Raw genomic sequence first — 14761 nt, 5'->3', positions numbered from 1 at the left:
GCCTCTTTATTGTTTGCTGTTTTCCTCGTTGTTGATTCTCTTTTGCACTCATTTAGCTCTTCATTCTATTCCATGCTGATCTAGGCCATTGGAACTGGCCTGTATGGGTTTTTCATGCTCTCTGGTTTCTCCGTGGTTTAGGTCAGTGGGAATCCCAGCAAGAGAAATGTGGGATCAAGGAGGGCAAGCAGCAGGGATTTATTTCTTGTCTCCCTCTCTGCAGGTCACTTCAGATGGGCTGCACCCCTTGACTAAAGGCCACACCTGTTCAAGGCGACCCTCTCTACAAGGCTGTCTTTTGGGTTCAAGTAATTATACTCTCCCTGTGCCTCCTTAGGAATTAATTTAATAATGCCCCTACTGGAGTTCCCGTCATGGCCCAGTGGTTGGCGAATCCAACTAGGAACCATGAGATTGCAGGTTTGATCCCTCACCTTGCTCAGTGGGTTAAGGATCCAGCATTGCCGTGAGCTGTGGTGTAGGCTGCATACGTGGCTTCGAACCCGCATTGCTGTGGCTCTCTCATAGGCCGGCGACTACAGTTCCAATTCAACCCCCAGCCTGGGAACCTGCATATGCTGCAAAAAGACAAAAGTAATAATAATAATAATAATGCCCCTACTGTTACTTTTCTTGGAGAAGTACATTTTCCCCGGTCGTTTTCCTCCAATTGTACACATCTTTACAAATAGAACTTACATTAATGGTAAAAACGAGTGCTTTCTGAATGTCTTACTATAAATTTCTCTAGCATGCATATACTTTAAAAGGCTCAGTATTACTTATTGAGTAATACATGAGGCGTATTGTGAAAAACATGTCTTCTGTCTCCTAATTCCTCAAATTATCTTAACTAGATGCCACCAAAATTAACATTTCAACTATTACCTTCTTGAATTTGCAGATATCTATTTTCCTAAATAATATATATAAATGCAATTACGATTAATCAATTTTTTGAGGAAGGTCTTTCTAGGGCTGAACCTGTGGCATATAGAGGTTCCCAGACTAGGGGTCTAATCGGAGCTGTAGCCGCCGGCCTACACAACAGCCACAGCAATGCCAGATCTGAGCCACGTCAGTGACCTACACCACAGCTCACCGTCACGCCGGATCCTTAACCTACTGAGCGTGGCCAGGGATCCAACCTGCGTCCTCACGGGTGCTAGTCAGATTTGTCTCCGCTTAGCCACGAGGAGAACTCCTGATTAATCAATTTAGATTAAATTGATTAATCCATCATGTTAAGCCGTTAACTTTTACACCACCATCAGCCACTGCTTCTTATCCTTCTGAAATAGTTATGTCTCTTATCCTTCTAAAATAGTCATCCAATAATACAATATTTATTGTTTACGTAATTTTCCTGTGAAAATATTATACACAATATTGTCGTGAGCTATGTCTGTTTCCTCTCCTTAATGGATGCGAATAATTGCCTAAAAAGGCAAACTTTAAAAAGAAAAATTTTAATATGCCTAGGTTCTTTTTTTTTTTTTTTTTTGGCTTCTTGCCTATTCTAGGGCCGCACCCCTGGCCCATGGAGGTTCCCAGGCGAGAGGTCTAATCGGAGCTGTAGCCCCCGGCCTACACCAGGGCCACAGCAACGCGGGATCCAAGTTGTGTCTGCAACCTACACCACAGCTCACAGCAACGCCAGATCCTTAACCCACTGAGCGAGGCCAGGGATGGCTCCCAGTCGTATTCGTCAACCACTGAGCCACGACGGGAACTCCATGCCTAGGTTCTTTTGCATCTATTGCTAATTGCTAATTCTTCCTTTACTTCCAGATAGTTTTCCGTAGAGCTTCCCACAAGGTCAATTAAATCAGGTAAGATATCAGTTCAATTTTTTTTTCCCTCGAACCTATTTTTCCAGTTGACCTCTACTTGCTTTCAGTCTAGACTTGCTGCTCTATGGACCTGCTGCACAGCTGTCATCTGAATCTTCACTTTGCTCACCTGTTCATGATCTATTTTATGTTTTTTTGTTTGCCCCACTGTTTTAGTGGAGAGTGTTTTCAAGGGTTGTTTTTTTTTTTTTAGGTTATAAATGTAACTCAAAATCTAAGATGGGGTGAAAAGAGACCTCAAAGTGCTTATCTGTAAGTTTCCTTCTCCCAATTTATACCAGTTCCTGGATCATACACATATTCTTAGTATATTTACCTTTCACTTTTCGGTCCTGCCATCAGGGTAAATCCTAGCTGGTAAATATATTAGAGATAGATGATGAAAATGAGCTAGGTATTACAGCCTTCGACAGTCCTCTACATCCAAATGTTAAACCTCTCCTGTTCTCCTTATGGCACTCAGAGCCTCAGCTTTAACAATCTAATCCTATTCTTCATTTTCTTTGAAGAATAAATCTCCAGATTTTTTCCTGGGTGGTGGAAGGGAAAACAGTCAGTATATATAGAAGTGCATAGAATTTAAGGATGTAATTGCTTCTTAAACTTTAGACAATCTGCTTTTTTTTTTCTTGCTTGAATTTATTTTTTAAATTTATTGACAAATAATTGATTACAATATTGTGTCCAATTTCTGCTCTGCAATAAAGTGATTCAGTTATACATATATATATTCCTTTTCACATTATTTTTCATTATGATTTATCTCAGGATATATTTAATATAGTTCTCTGTGCTATGAAGTAGGACCTTGGTTGTTTATCCATTCTGTATATAGTAGTTTGCATCTGCTAACCCAAAACTCCCAGTCCACCCCTTCCCCATCCTCCTTGGCTACCACAAGTCTGTTCTCTATGTCTGTGAGTCTGTTCCTGTTTCATAGATAAGTTTATTAGTGTCATATTTTAGATTCCACATATAAGTAATATCATCTGGTATTTGTAGACAATCTACTTTGTTTTCCTTTAGTCTCTACTATATAGTGCTCTCAGTTCCAGAGATTTTTGAAGAATCTTTGGTATATACCAGGTTGTTTCTGTGAAGTCTATTACTATTTGTCCATTTGTTTCTTGCTTTTTCACTTCTAGGTTCTTCCCACATTTTTGCTTCAAAACATCTTTTTAAAAATGTTTTATTATGGTTGGTTTACAATGCTTTGTCAATTTCTGCTGTATAGCAAAGTGATCCAGTTATACATGTATATACATTTTTTTCTCACATTATCCTGCATCATGTTCCATCACAAGTGACTAGATATGGTTCCCTGTGCTATACAGCTGGATCTCATTGCTTATCCACTCCAAATGCAATTGTTTGCAATTACTCACCCCAAACTCCCAGTCCATCCCACTCCCTCTCCCTTCCCCTTGGCAACCACAAGTCTTCTCTTCATGTTCAGAGTTTGTTTCTTTTCTGTAGATAGGTTCATTTGTGCTGTATATTAGATTCCAGATATAGGCTATATCATATGGTATTTGTCTTTCTCTTTCTGACATACTTCACTTAGTGCAAGAGTCTCTAGTTCCATCCAAGTTGCAACAAATGGCATTATTTTGTTCTTTTTATGGCCAAGTAGTATTCCATTGTGTATATATATACCACATCTTCTTAATCCATTCATCTGTTGGTGGGCATTTAGGTTGTTCTTATGCCTTGGCTATTGTGAATAGTGCTGCAATGAACACAGTGGTGCACATATCTTTTTCAATGAAAGTTTTTTCCAGATATATGCCCAGGAGTGGGATTACTGGATCATATCGTAGTTCTATATTTAGTTTTCTGAGGTACCTCCATACTGTTCTCTATAGCGGTTATATCAATTTACATTCCCATCAACAGTGTAGGAGGGTTCCTTTTTGTCCACACCTTCTCCAGTGTTTGTTCTTTTTAGTCCTTTTTAACATTTCATGTTTGTCCTTTTGCTGTTCCTTGTGTTGATCTTCACTTTTACAGTAGGTTTATTTTTTCCCCTTTAGATCTGTATAGTGGCTTATTTAAGCGATTGCTTTCCAATGGTGATTTCCTCCATCCTATTTCTTTTTACTTCTTTTTTATTTCTTTTAGAATGGGTTTAGTATTGCTGTACTCTTTTAGCTTTTGTTTATTGGAGAAAGTCTTTATTTCTCCTTCTATTTCAAATGATATTCTTGCTGGGTAGGGTATTCTAGGCTGCAAAATTTTCCCTTTTAGAACTTTGGATATATTTTGCCACTCTGTTCTGGACTGTAATGTTTGTTTCTGTAGAGAAATCAGCTGATAGCCTTATAGAGGTTCTGTTACAATGAACTCTTTGTGTTTCTCTTGCTGACTTTAGAATCCTCTCTTTAACTTTTGCCATTTTTATTATAATATGTCTTAGTGTAGGCCTCTTGGGGTTCAACTTGTTTGGGGCCCTCTGTGCTTCCTGTATCTTGATATCCGTTTCCTTTGGATTTGGAAAGGTTTTGGCCATAATTTCTTCAAATATATTTTCAACCCCCTTTTCTTTTTCTTTTCCTTCTGGAATCCCTATTATGCATAGATTGACCCATTTTGTATTATCCCATGGATCTCTTACATTGCTTTCATATTCTCTCTTTTGGTTTTCTGTCTTCTGGCTGGATTGTGTGATTTCCATTATTCTATCTTCCAGGTCACTAATTCATTCCTCCACATTATTCATTCTGGTCTTCCGTGACTCAGTTTGCATCTCTGCAAATGAATTTTCTAATTTTTTCTTGGCTCCTTCTTATATTTTCTAGTTCCTTTCTAAAGTAATCTGGCATTACTGTCCATATCTTGCTTTTTCTTTCTTTTTCTTTTTCATTTTTTTTTTTTTTTGGTAGTCTTTTCGCCTTTTCTAGGGCCACACCCATGGCATATGGAGGTTCCCGGGCTAGGGGTCCAATCGGAGCTGTAGTCGCCAGCCTATGCCAGAGCCACAGCAACACGGGATCCAAGCCATGTCTGCGGACTACACCACAGATCACAACAAGGCCAGATCCTTAACCCACTGAGCAAGGCCAGGGATCAAACCCAAAAACCTCATGGTTCCTAGTCAGATTCATTAACCACTGCACCACGACAGGAACTCCTCATATCTGCTCTTAATTCCTTCATATTCACCCTTGATTCCTTCAGTGTTTTCCCAATCTCCTTTTAGAACTTGGTGTTTGTTAGACTACAGGGGTCTGTCTGTTTCATTGTTTGCTCCTTCAGGTGAATTCTCCTGTTCTTTTATCTGGGGATTGTTCCTGTGCTTCTTCATTTTGCTTATATTTTTCTTATTCTGTAGGTTTGGGGAAACCAACTACTGCAATCTTGGAGGGCTATTTATATGCGAGAGCCCCTTTCATATTTTGTGAGGGCTTAATATTCATTTTTGGCATAAGGGTTTGGATGCTTGCTGTCTCTTTCCTCAGTGTGTACAGGCTGTTATCCCCTTGTTAGGGTGCCGCTCTTGCTTCCAGGGAGATAAAGGCAATGGGGAGGGCTAGAGGCCAGTGCCTGGTTACTGGGTCTTTGACAGTAGCAAGGACCCGCAGGAAGGTGGTCCAGGCTGCTCTGAGTGGCAGGGCCCTGGGAAGTGGCCCTGAGCCTCAGAAAGGTTTAGGGAGTACCCAGAGCATGTGGCAGCGGCAAGGTATGTGTTGTTCCCAGGGGAGTAAGAGCAACAACCACTGGTGCTTGGTTGCAGTGCCCTCATCTGTGCCAACCTTGAGGTGACTGAGGCCACAGGTGGTGCCTCTTCAAGGATGCCTAGTGGTGAAGGGCCACGTCCACATCTGGAGTTAGAGATAACTGTGGAGGTTTGCCCTCACTGCCTGTATACTTCACAAGTAGCTCCTCTTCAGGCTTAACCTTCATAGGAGGCACTGCCCCCCCAGTCCTGCTTAAGCCCACACAAGAGTTGCCTCACCACCTGTAGCCCCGCCCTCCAATAGTCCAGGGGTCCCGCAGAGAAAGATATTCCTATGCCACTCTGCCCCTCCTGCCTTGCTTCTCCTGCAGGCTCAGACCTCTTTCCTATTTCCCTCCCCAGCACTGCATCCTAGCTCCCTCCGGCTGTCTCCACACAGACCAACCCCATTCCTCTTCCGGCAACTGACCTCTGGGGCCTTAGTCTCAGCACCCAGCCTCCACCCAAGCATCTCAGACTGAGGTATAGGGGGCAGTGGTACCAGTGGTCTTTGTGAATGTCTCTCTGCTTTGCCCTCCTCTGTCAAGCTGCTGCACTTTTCTCTGCAGCCTTGAGGTCCCTTCCTCTGGGCTGATCTCCCAATCGGTTAGGTGGCTTCCCAGGATGTGGGTAGATGTTCTGCATGAACTCTTCTACATGTAGTTGTGTTTTTGTATTTTTTTAAGTATTTGTGGGAGAAGGTGAGTGGTACATCTTACTCCTCCGCCATCCTGATTCCCTCCAAAAAAATCTTTAAACTATAGCTTTAGTGAGTTTTAGGAAGAGTAACAAAAAATGTATAATTTCTATCTCCTTAATACCTTAATTCAATATGGATAATGTTTGTTACAGGAATTCTATGTAATTTCTAACCTACCTAAATTTTAAGTAGATTTCCAAAGGAATCAAACTATCAGTGCTTCAAGCTGTTCCAAAATATGACATACTATGACTTACAAGCATAGTCTTCAAATTGCTACATATTGTTTCAAGTGATCTTTTACTTTGCTTTACCAGTGGGCCCATGGAAAGGGGAGGCTTAAGAGAAAAGTATTCAATCTTTTATTCTTTAGTAAAACACTTCACTTCTGATTGCAAGTATTTCCAAAGCACCAACAAAACTGACCAGAACTAAGAGAAACATCTGACAGTAGAAACAAACCCTTCTGGAACCTATACAATAGTGTTCTCTAACAAAGTGATTTAAAATTAGTTGACCTTAATACAGGCAAGGAAATTAAATACAAAATGAAGAATTTTGACTAGAGCAATTCCTGAAAATAGAAAAAGGAAATATGAACTTTAAAACAAAGTTTAAAAAAATGTCAGAATGTAATGGATGGGTTTTAAAACAAAAAGAGTAGCAATAAACTGCTGAGATAAATACATCCAGAACAAAATCTTAGAAAAGGAAAATGTCATCAATCAATAGGTCAAAAAATATAACATATTGACACTCACAGCCAAGAAGATGAGCAGAAAAAAAGATTAGAAAGAAGCAATATTTGAGAAGATAATGACTGGAAATGATCTAAAGTTCAAATAGCCACACTGGATAAATAAAAAGAAAAGTGTGCTTAGGTATATCTGGTAGCCAGTTCCTCCAAGCTGTCCTCCAGAGATCCCTGTGGGGATCTGATGCTTGGGGAATCAGTGCAAATGATGTTACTCTGGCTACTACTATTGTGGTGAATAATAAACTGTCTTTATGAGACCTGGGAATCTCCTATCTTCTGCCAGTATCCATGAAACTGTAGTAAGCTAACTTCTTAGCTTGGAATAATTGTCATTTCTTTTCAGTGGCTTGAATAATTAAGTCTAGTCTCCTAGCAAGTTTGATGATTATATAATACAATATAGTTGTCTAGATTGCTTATTTGTTTTTAAAAGAAAATTGAAATGACCCTTTCACTTTATATAGGAAACTGATTTTTTTTTGGTTTTTTTTTGTTTTTTTTTTGGTAGTGTCTTGACCAATTTGGTATATAGATGATGAATCAGAAAATAGAGCCTAAGATGATAAGCACTTTACTATTATCTGTTTATTTTTATTTATTTTTAATTTTTTTTGTCAGTGAAAGTCCACTATTCCAGATGGGGTTTTGGGCAAAATCATTATAAAACTCTTTTTTAAAAATTAAATTCTTTTTAGGTAAAGACGTTTCCCTCCACCTTAGCTCTTATTTTCATAGACTAACTTCCTCCTTTCTGTACCCTCCCATAGATGGTCCTTCCTTACCAAGCAAGAGTTCCTTGCTTAGACATTCTTGATACCATCTTCAAGTCTGTGCAGATCTTACATTCCCTTGGTCCCCTAGATTATTATTATTCCCTTAGTTATTAGAGTGTAAACCTATGATCCTTCCTTTATCAGAGACTTTGTTCACATTCAAGACATTCCAGAGCCAGTTTTAGTCTCCTTCTCTTGTGGCCAGGTGCTGAGTCAGCCATAGTCACTTCTTGGCTTTCAAATGCATAATTTAAACCTATTTAATTTTTAATGAGTTTTCATTGTTCAGAAGTAAAAAATTTTAGAGACAAAATGCTCTAAGGATGAGAAAACAAGGTTTTAAATGAGATTGTACAAATACAGATTGCCAATGCCTCACATATGTTAAGGAAAAAGAAATAATTGCTCTCCTAGTGATAAGACTGTGCTGAAACTAGCCCAAGATCCCAGAGCCCAGGGCAGCTGTGCCTTGCCCAAACCGAGGAGATGCTGACTGAACTCCTGTAGGAGCCATCATTTGCCCTTTCTTGATTTCCTTACAAATTTTGCAGAGTGCTGCTTTCCTCCAAGCAATGCCTAGCATTCTGTTCTTTTTCCAGCTTCCTGCCACAGAAGTGTAGACATTGTTTTGTTGTCCTAGGACAGAGGCCAGCATCGTTACTTCCTGGATTCACATCATTATCTCACATTTTTCTTCCAGGAAAGGATCACTAGCCCCCTCTATGAATCAGTTACTTTTACTCATTATTTTGGTTTCCTAAGGAATGCGTGGAAGTGACATAAGATACAATTATGGCCTGGAATCTTGGCATTACTAGTACCAATTCCCAAAAACTGAGCAACAGCTTCAAGCACTATTTTTTTTTTTTTTTTTTTGGTCACTGTGATAGACCACTTTCCTTTTGAATGCCCTCTCTGTGAGTACATAACTTTGGACCTCAAAGAATGTGCCACATAAAGCCATTTCTATCGCTGCCTTATTACTTTCATTAACATCAATGTAATCTGTCTATCCACTGACCCATTATCTGGTTTTCTGATTTTTTCTCTTCTTCTGGTACCATGTATATATACACACAATAAATGGGTAGGAAAAAAAAAAAAATATATATATATATATATAAGGGGATACATATATATATATACATATATATATATATGTATCCCCTTATTTAGGTACCAAATCACTGTAGACACACGTGGGAATCCTTACGAAGAAGCTCCTCAAAAGTAAACACCAGAAAGTAGAAATTAACAGCAGTAAAAAAACGTGACATTCACTGACTGTGAGGAAATCATCCAGTTTATACAAACATGAGGGAGAAGTTACAGGCAAAGGACTTTTGGTGTCAAAAGGTCTACGACTCTGGCGGGACTCGAACCCGCAACCTTTGAATGACTTTCATCCATACGCTAGAAGTCCAATGCGCTATCCATTGCGCCACAGAGCCTGATGGCGCTGGTGGCTTGGCTGGATCCCAAAGGCTCTTGGTTATTTATTTGGTTATCAAATATATTTTGTGGAAATCTATTATACTCTGGTCACTGAAAATTCAAGAAACACAAAAGCATGTAAGACAATACAAAGGACATGCAATGGCCAACAGAGGGAAATTTCTGAGCCTTCCAGGGCCCACTGTCATTCATCTCCATGAGATAAGAAATAACTTGTCCAAGAATCAAATACAGCATCTCCTTTCATCAGGTCTCTCCAATTCCACGCTTGGGAAAAATGGAATTTGCGGAACTTGCAGCAAATGGCCTTGGGAGATATTTTTAACACACGGCCAGGCCCCACCACTCTATCTCCAGTCTTGAGTTTCTCTGCCTCTCTTTCTCTCCCTCGATTCGGCGGCCCTTCTTGTTTATATGTGTGTTCTTTTTGAAAAAGATGCATTCATGTGTTGTTTTTGTCCAGGAGCTCACAAAGCAACGCAATCCCATCGTCTCCCTCTCTCTGCAAGGAGCTTTGGAAATATGACAGGTTTTCTAATTTTCTTTTGGTGACTCTTTGGGCTGAGATGCAAAAGACGCCTTTTGCTTTGCTGCGGCTTTTCTGCAGCTCCCTTAGCGACTGTTGGTCAAGTGGGTTGATGTCTTTGTAGACAGAAAGGGATAAATTATAGGTGAGTTCGTTGACGATGAAACACTAGTGCGAGAAAGTCCAAGATTTAATGACCGGGAATAGGGGAGCCATTGTGATCTGAGAACCTGGCAGAAGGTTGTGGAGGGAAGGAAGACGTCTCAGGCCACCCCGACCAAAGGACGACTTAGTGTAATGTGATAGAAACAAATATGACCCTCTCTTCCAAGCGGAAACTAGAGTCTGAGTCAGGAGACTGAAAACCACTCCGGCAGCTTCACTAACTAGTGAGTAACAAAAAGTGCTTGGAAGGAACTTCCAACTTTCGACTTCTCGACTCCACGTAGCATCAAAACTGAAAATAACTAATTCTGAAAATTAAAGACAAGCGCGAGCTCTGAACTGATCGTCTGCAAAAAAGCAAGGCAGAAAGGACGAGGGTCAGACCGGAGCTGAAGTTTGAGCCAAGTGTAAAAGTACTTGCCACCCTAGAGCCTAGAAGTCCAGGTATTGAGAGGGGGTGAGATCACCCCGCAGCCCACTCCCCGGCCCCCTCCTCCGGGCCCCGTTGCTCCACCAGCGCTCCGCTTCTTCCCAGGACCCATTACGTCCTTAGCTCCCCAGCGGAACTTCTGGCAACTTAAGGACTGAGAGGGCAGTGGGTAGATCTTAGGTTTCCTTGACCGGAGAGTTTATTCTTAAGCTTTTGGTCTTTGAGGACGTGTCTGCTGGAGTTCAAGCCTAGGGAACAGCGAAAAGACGGGCGGGAGCTGAGCGGAACCTCCAGGCAGCCTCAGACTTGGAAATGCTAGTGGGAGAAGGACCCGGAATGAAGGGGACGCGAGAGAATCCCGGCCGTCTGCGTTTGTTTTCAAAGCCAATCATCAACTGGTTTTGATGACAGTAAACTGGTTTGCCCTTTCCCTGGCCCAAAGGACTATTCGAAATCTCACTGGAGAGGAATGCGGGCTGAGAGTTAATGAGGGAGCTTCCCGACAGAGAAGGGGTATTGGGGGACTATTTCTAAAGCTCTCAGGAAAAGTCCCCTTCTCTGCTCCATAGTGAGGAACGAGAGAGCATTCCTTCTCTCTGAAAGAGGGAAACCCGAAGCCAAAGAAGCAGAAGGCACAATCCCAGAGAGCAAGTTTCCCAAAGAGCCTGCCTTAGCTACTACTGTCGCACACAGAGCTGAAAGGACAAGTAGAAACATGTAAACATAGCTATACAAAATCGAGCTGTATTATAAGCAAGGTTGATTCTGGGTTTAGAGATTACGTGGCTCATGAGAGGGGGATGTTGAGCCAGTTTCCTTTCCGTCAAGGACAGTTAATTTCCTCCCAATTCCCATTCTGGGAATCGAGGTATATGTGTTGCTAGGACAAGTAATCCAGACACAGTTTGAGATTACAAGGGTAAAGTTTTCTCAAACTCGTATCCTCTCAAAGGCTCTTTTGTACTTAAATTTCACCAGCTTCTCTTTTCCTCTGCGGTTAACAGGAATAATGTTCCCTTCTGTATTGTCTCACAAAGTGAAACCATAGCATTTAGTAAATACAGACATTTCACCCCATTTTAAGCTTGATAAATATATATGCCAAAAAATGACTACAGCTTCTTGACTAATCGTAGTTTTACCATTGCTCTATTCTTCCTTCCTTTAGGATAGATTTTTAAATCCTAATTCTAAATTTAAGCTATCCAATCACAGCATCACTTTCTGCTTCCAGACATCATCCAATACAAAACAAAGAGCTGCTTCTTTAATCTTTTCCTATATCACCCAGCACAAGACTAAATCCCTATGAGTACTTTTTAGTACTCTTTTAATAAGATGCTTCCCCACTGTGTTCTTGATTGCTACAAGTATTTATAAGCCCAACTTGTTTAGCTATTTATGTGTTCCTGGAGTTTTTTGTCTGGAAGGTATTGGCACAATTTATATTCCGTATGGCTTCAACTATTCATATTTTTATTCATTCAAAATAGTGGTGTGGGGGAGAGAAATCAAAATGCTGCTATTGCTGGTTTATTCCTACCTCACTCCCCACCCCTAGTGTGAGTTAGTCATCATTACCCAAGGTTTTCTACTGAGGAAGTGAAAACATTTATTACACTTGGCACAAGAAAGATGAATCCTCTAATTGTAGACTCAAGGACTTTGGTGTTATTGAATGTTTCCTTGGTAGTCTTTGGTTTGAGCAACTGTCTTTTTCAATGTCCTTACCATCACATGGGCCTTGAGTTTGTTTCTTGAATAATTGATGCTACTTAGAGTTTTGTGGAATCCATAGAGGCATCTCTCCCCCTCTCACCTGCTGATATTTAATTAGATTTTTAAAATTATTTTTTTGCATGCATACTCTGATAAAGTAGTCTTTTATGGGCTTTTACATTCATAGCAAAATTTGCAAATTAAAAAAAAAAAGTTTTAGGAATGCTCATGATAGAGCTATACCCCCAAAATATTCCTACAGGGGCAGGCAGAATTTGAAGATTTTAAATATATTTGGCAATCTCTTAAAGGAAATAATTGGAATTTTCCAAAGATTGCCAATGGAAAAATCACCTTAGAAATGCTATGAGCATACAGAGTGAGTGATACACTTGCTTTTCTTGACCATATTTCTTCCATTTGTTAGTCATGGCATAGTTGATCTTTCCTGGATATAGGTAAAAATAAATTATTTGGTCTGTAATTAATTCATAGGACTTTCTCAGTGATATTTGAATTAAATAGAACAGAATTCTACTTAAAGGAACACTTTTTTTAAACTTGCGGTTAAATATAGTGTATTAAATCCAAGCAATTACCAGCTTTCTCATCAGCTCTTTCTTCTTACTCATTAACAATTTATTGGTCATAAAATGGGCACTTGTCTATATAAGGGATCTGGCATCCACATTTAACCATCTGTTCTGAATTGTTTCTGTAGAGCATCTGGAAATTCTGCTGAAGGAACCAGTGAGTTACAAACGTAAAAAAGAGAACAGGAAACGTGCAGTGTTGGATAAATTTAGAGAAAATGAGTCCTTGCATTGCCCCCCCGCCCCCCCGCGCCCCAACTGAACCACGTAATCCACTTTTTAGAAAACAGCTAAGATCCCACAGAAAATGAAACTCTTGAACTAGCTATACCTCTTCTTAACCGGTCTGGAAAATGAAAGCACATTTGCATCGGCAAAGCACTTTCCCAAACACAATGTTAATACTTTGGGTCTAAGTTTAGGACCCTAGGAACACCAAGTGAGGGGATCCAGAGGAAATTTTCAACGTCGTTTTTCTCTCCCTCCACCTTAAGACAAAAATCAACGCGAGCATTTCTTTCCCTGAAACTACTGAGCACTCAGCGAGGAGGCTGGAAGTACCACCCGAAGGGTTGGTCCCAACGCATGCCTAAAACTAGGAATACGCCAAGTAAATTCAGTTCCGGTTTCCCAGACCCCAGCACCCAGCACTAACCCAATTCGCCACGGAAGCAGGCGCTAGTTGAATCTACCTGCACTTGGTTGGAAATGAAGCTACCTGTATAGCGAGTACTCTCTCCCAGGGCTCCTAAATGTCGGGCACTGCTGGAGAGGAGAGAGTTTGACTTTCCGCTCTCAACTTTCATTCACCTGAGAGTTTTTGCCCAACTCGTTGCACACACTTTTTGTCTACATAGGCCTATTATCTTTATATCGACCACATTTGCTTTTATAATGAGAACACTTCCTACAGCTGTAGTCGTGGCCGAGAGGTTAAGGCGATGGACTAGAAATCCATTGGGGTTTCCCCGCGCAGGTTCGAATCCTGCCGACTACGAGTAAACCTTTTACGCGGAAGAAGAAAACATTAAGATACTACGTAGAATTTCCCAAGCCACGTAAAACCCCGTGTGCTGCCTAGGAAAAACAAACAAACAAGAAAACACCAATTGTTCCTCAGAAAGTTTGTCCTAGTAGACCACTAATATCTTCCTGCCCCCGTCCTTGTGCAAGACTCGAGAATGTCTGAGTTTTCTCTCACCAAGAACCCGCTCTAAGCAAGCTGCTTTAGAAAGTTGGTTGAAGTGTTGACTTTTTATTTTATTTTATTTTATTTTATTTTATTTTAAATATTTGTCATGGAATAAAATTGCCTTTTTGACATTAAAAGCATATTGTCATGTTACCACTACCACAATTAGGATTCAGAAGAGTTCTGTCAATCCACAAACCTTCCTCGTGTTATCCCTTTATAGACACCTCCTAACCCCACGGATAGCAGTTGACAACCAGATATGTTTTCTATTCCTTTATTTGACCTTTTTGAGAAAGTTATGGAAATTGAATTTTTTTTTTCTTTTTTGGCCGCACCCGTGACATATGCAAGTCCCAGAGATCAATTCTGAGCCACAGCTGCGACCTACACCACAGGTGAGGGCAAGGTGGGATCTTTAACCCACTGTGCCACATTGGGAACTCCAAAATGTAAATTTTTAAGATTAGCGTCTTTCGCTTGAGATAGAATACGCCTTGAGATTAAGGCAAGCTGTTGCATATATCAAAATTGTGTACCTTTTTAACTGTTGAAGGGAATTCCATTGTGTCGATGTACCACAGTTCACTTCTTCATCCATTCACTGAAAGATGTATAGGGTTTTCTCCAGTTTGAGGCAATTATAAGGGGAAAAATTATTAATAATATTAGCATATATAAATTTTCATTTTCCTTGGATAGATTCCCAGAATGTGATTGCTGTGTCACATGGGAAGTACATAACTTTATAAGAAATTGTCAAACTATTTTCCAGAGTGGCTGTGCTTTTTAAAATTCTCACCAATTACTGAGATTTCTAGCTGTTCCTCATCTTCACCAGACACTGATCATGTCTATATATTTAATTTAAACCATTTTAATA

General features: G+C 40.3%; 2 non-coding genes across 2 annotated transcripts; one reads left to right on the top strand and one right to left on the bottom strand.

Moving 5' to 3' along the window:
- Positions 1 to 9159: 9159 nt before the first annotated feature.
- TRNAR-UCU (transfer RNA arginine (anticodon UCU)) lies at positions 9160 to 9249 on the bottom strand. The gene is given in 2 exon segments: positions 9160 to 9195; positions 9213 to 9249. It is a non-coding gene; the product is annotated as a tRNA-Arg (tRNA).
- Positions 9250 to 13601: 4352 nt separating this feature from the next.
- On the top strand, positions 13602 to 13683 carry TRNAS-AGA (transfer RNA serine (anticodon AGA)). Its single transcript has one exon. It is a non-coding gene; the product is annotated as a tRNA-Ser (tRNA).
- The last annotated feature ends 1078 nt before the right edge of the window (positions 13684 to 14761 follow it).

Source organism: Phacochoerus africanus, chromosome 9, assembly GCF_016906955.1.
Source record: "Phacochoerus africanus isolate WHEZ1 chromosome 9, ROS_Pafr_v1, whole genome shotgun sequence".
NCBI classification, from domain to species: domain Eukaryota; kingdom Metazoa; phylum Chordata; class Mammalia; order Artiodactyla; family Suidae; genus Phacochoerus; species Phacochoerus africanus.
Note: the sequence above shows the minus strand (reverse complement) of the source record. Positions and strands in the feature narration are given on the sequence as shown.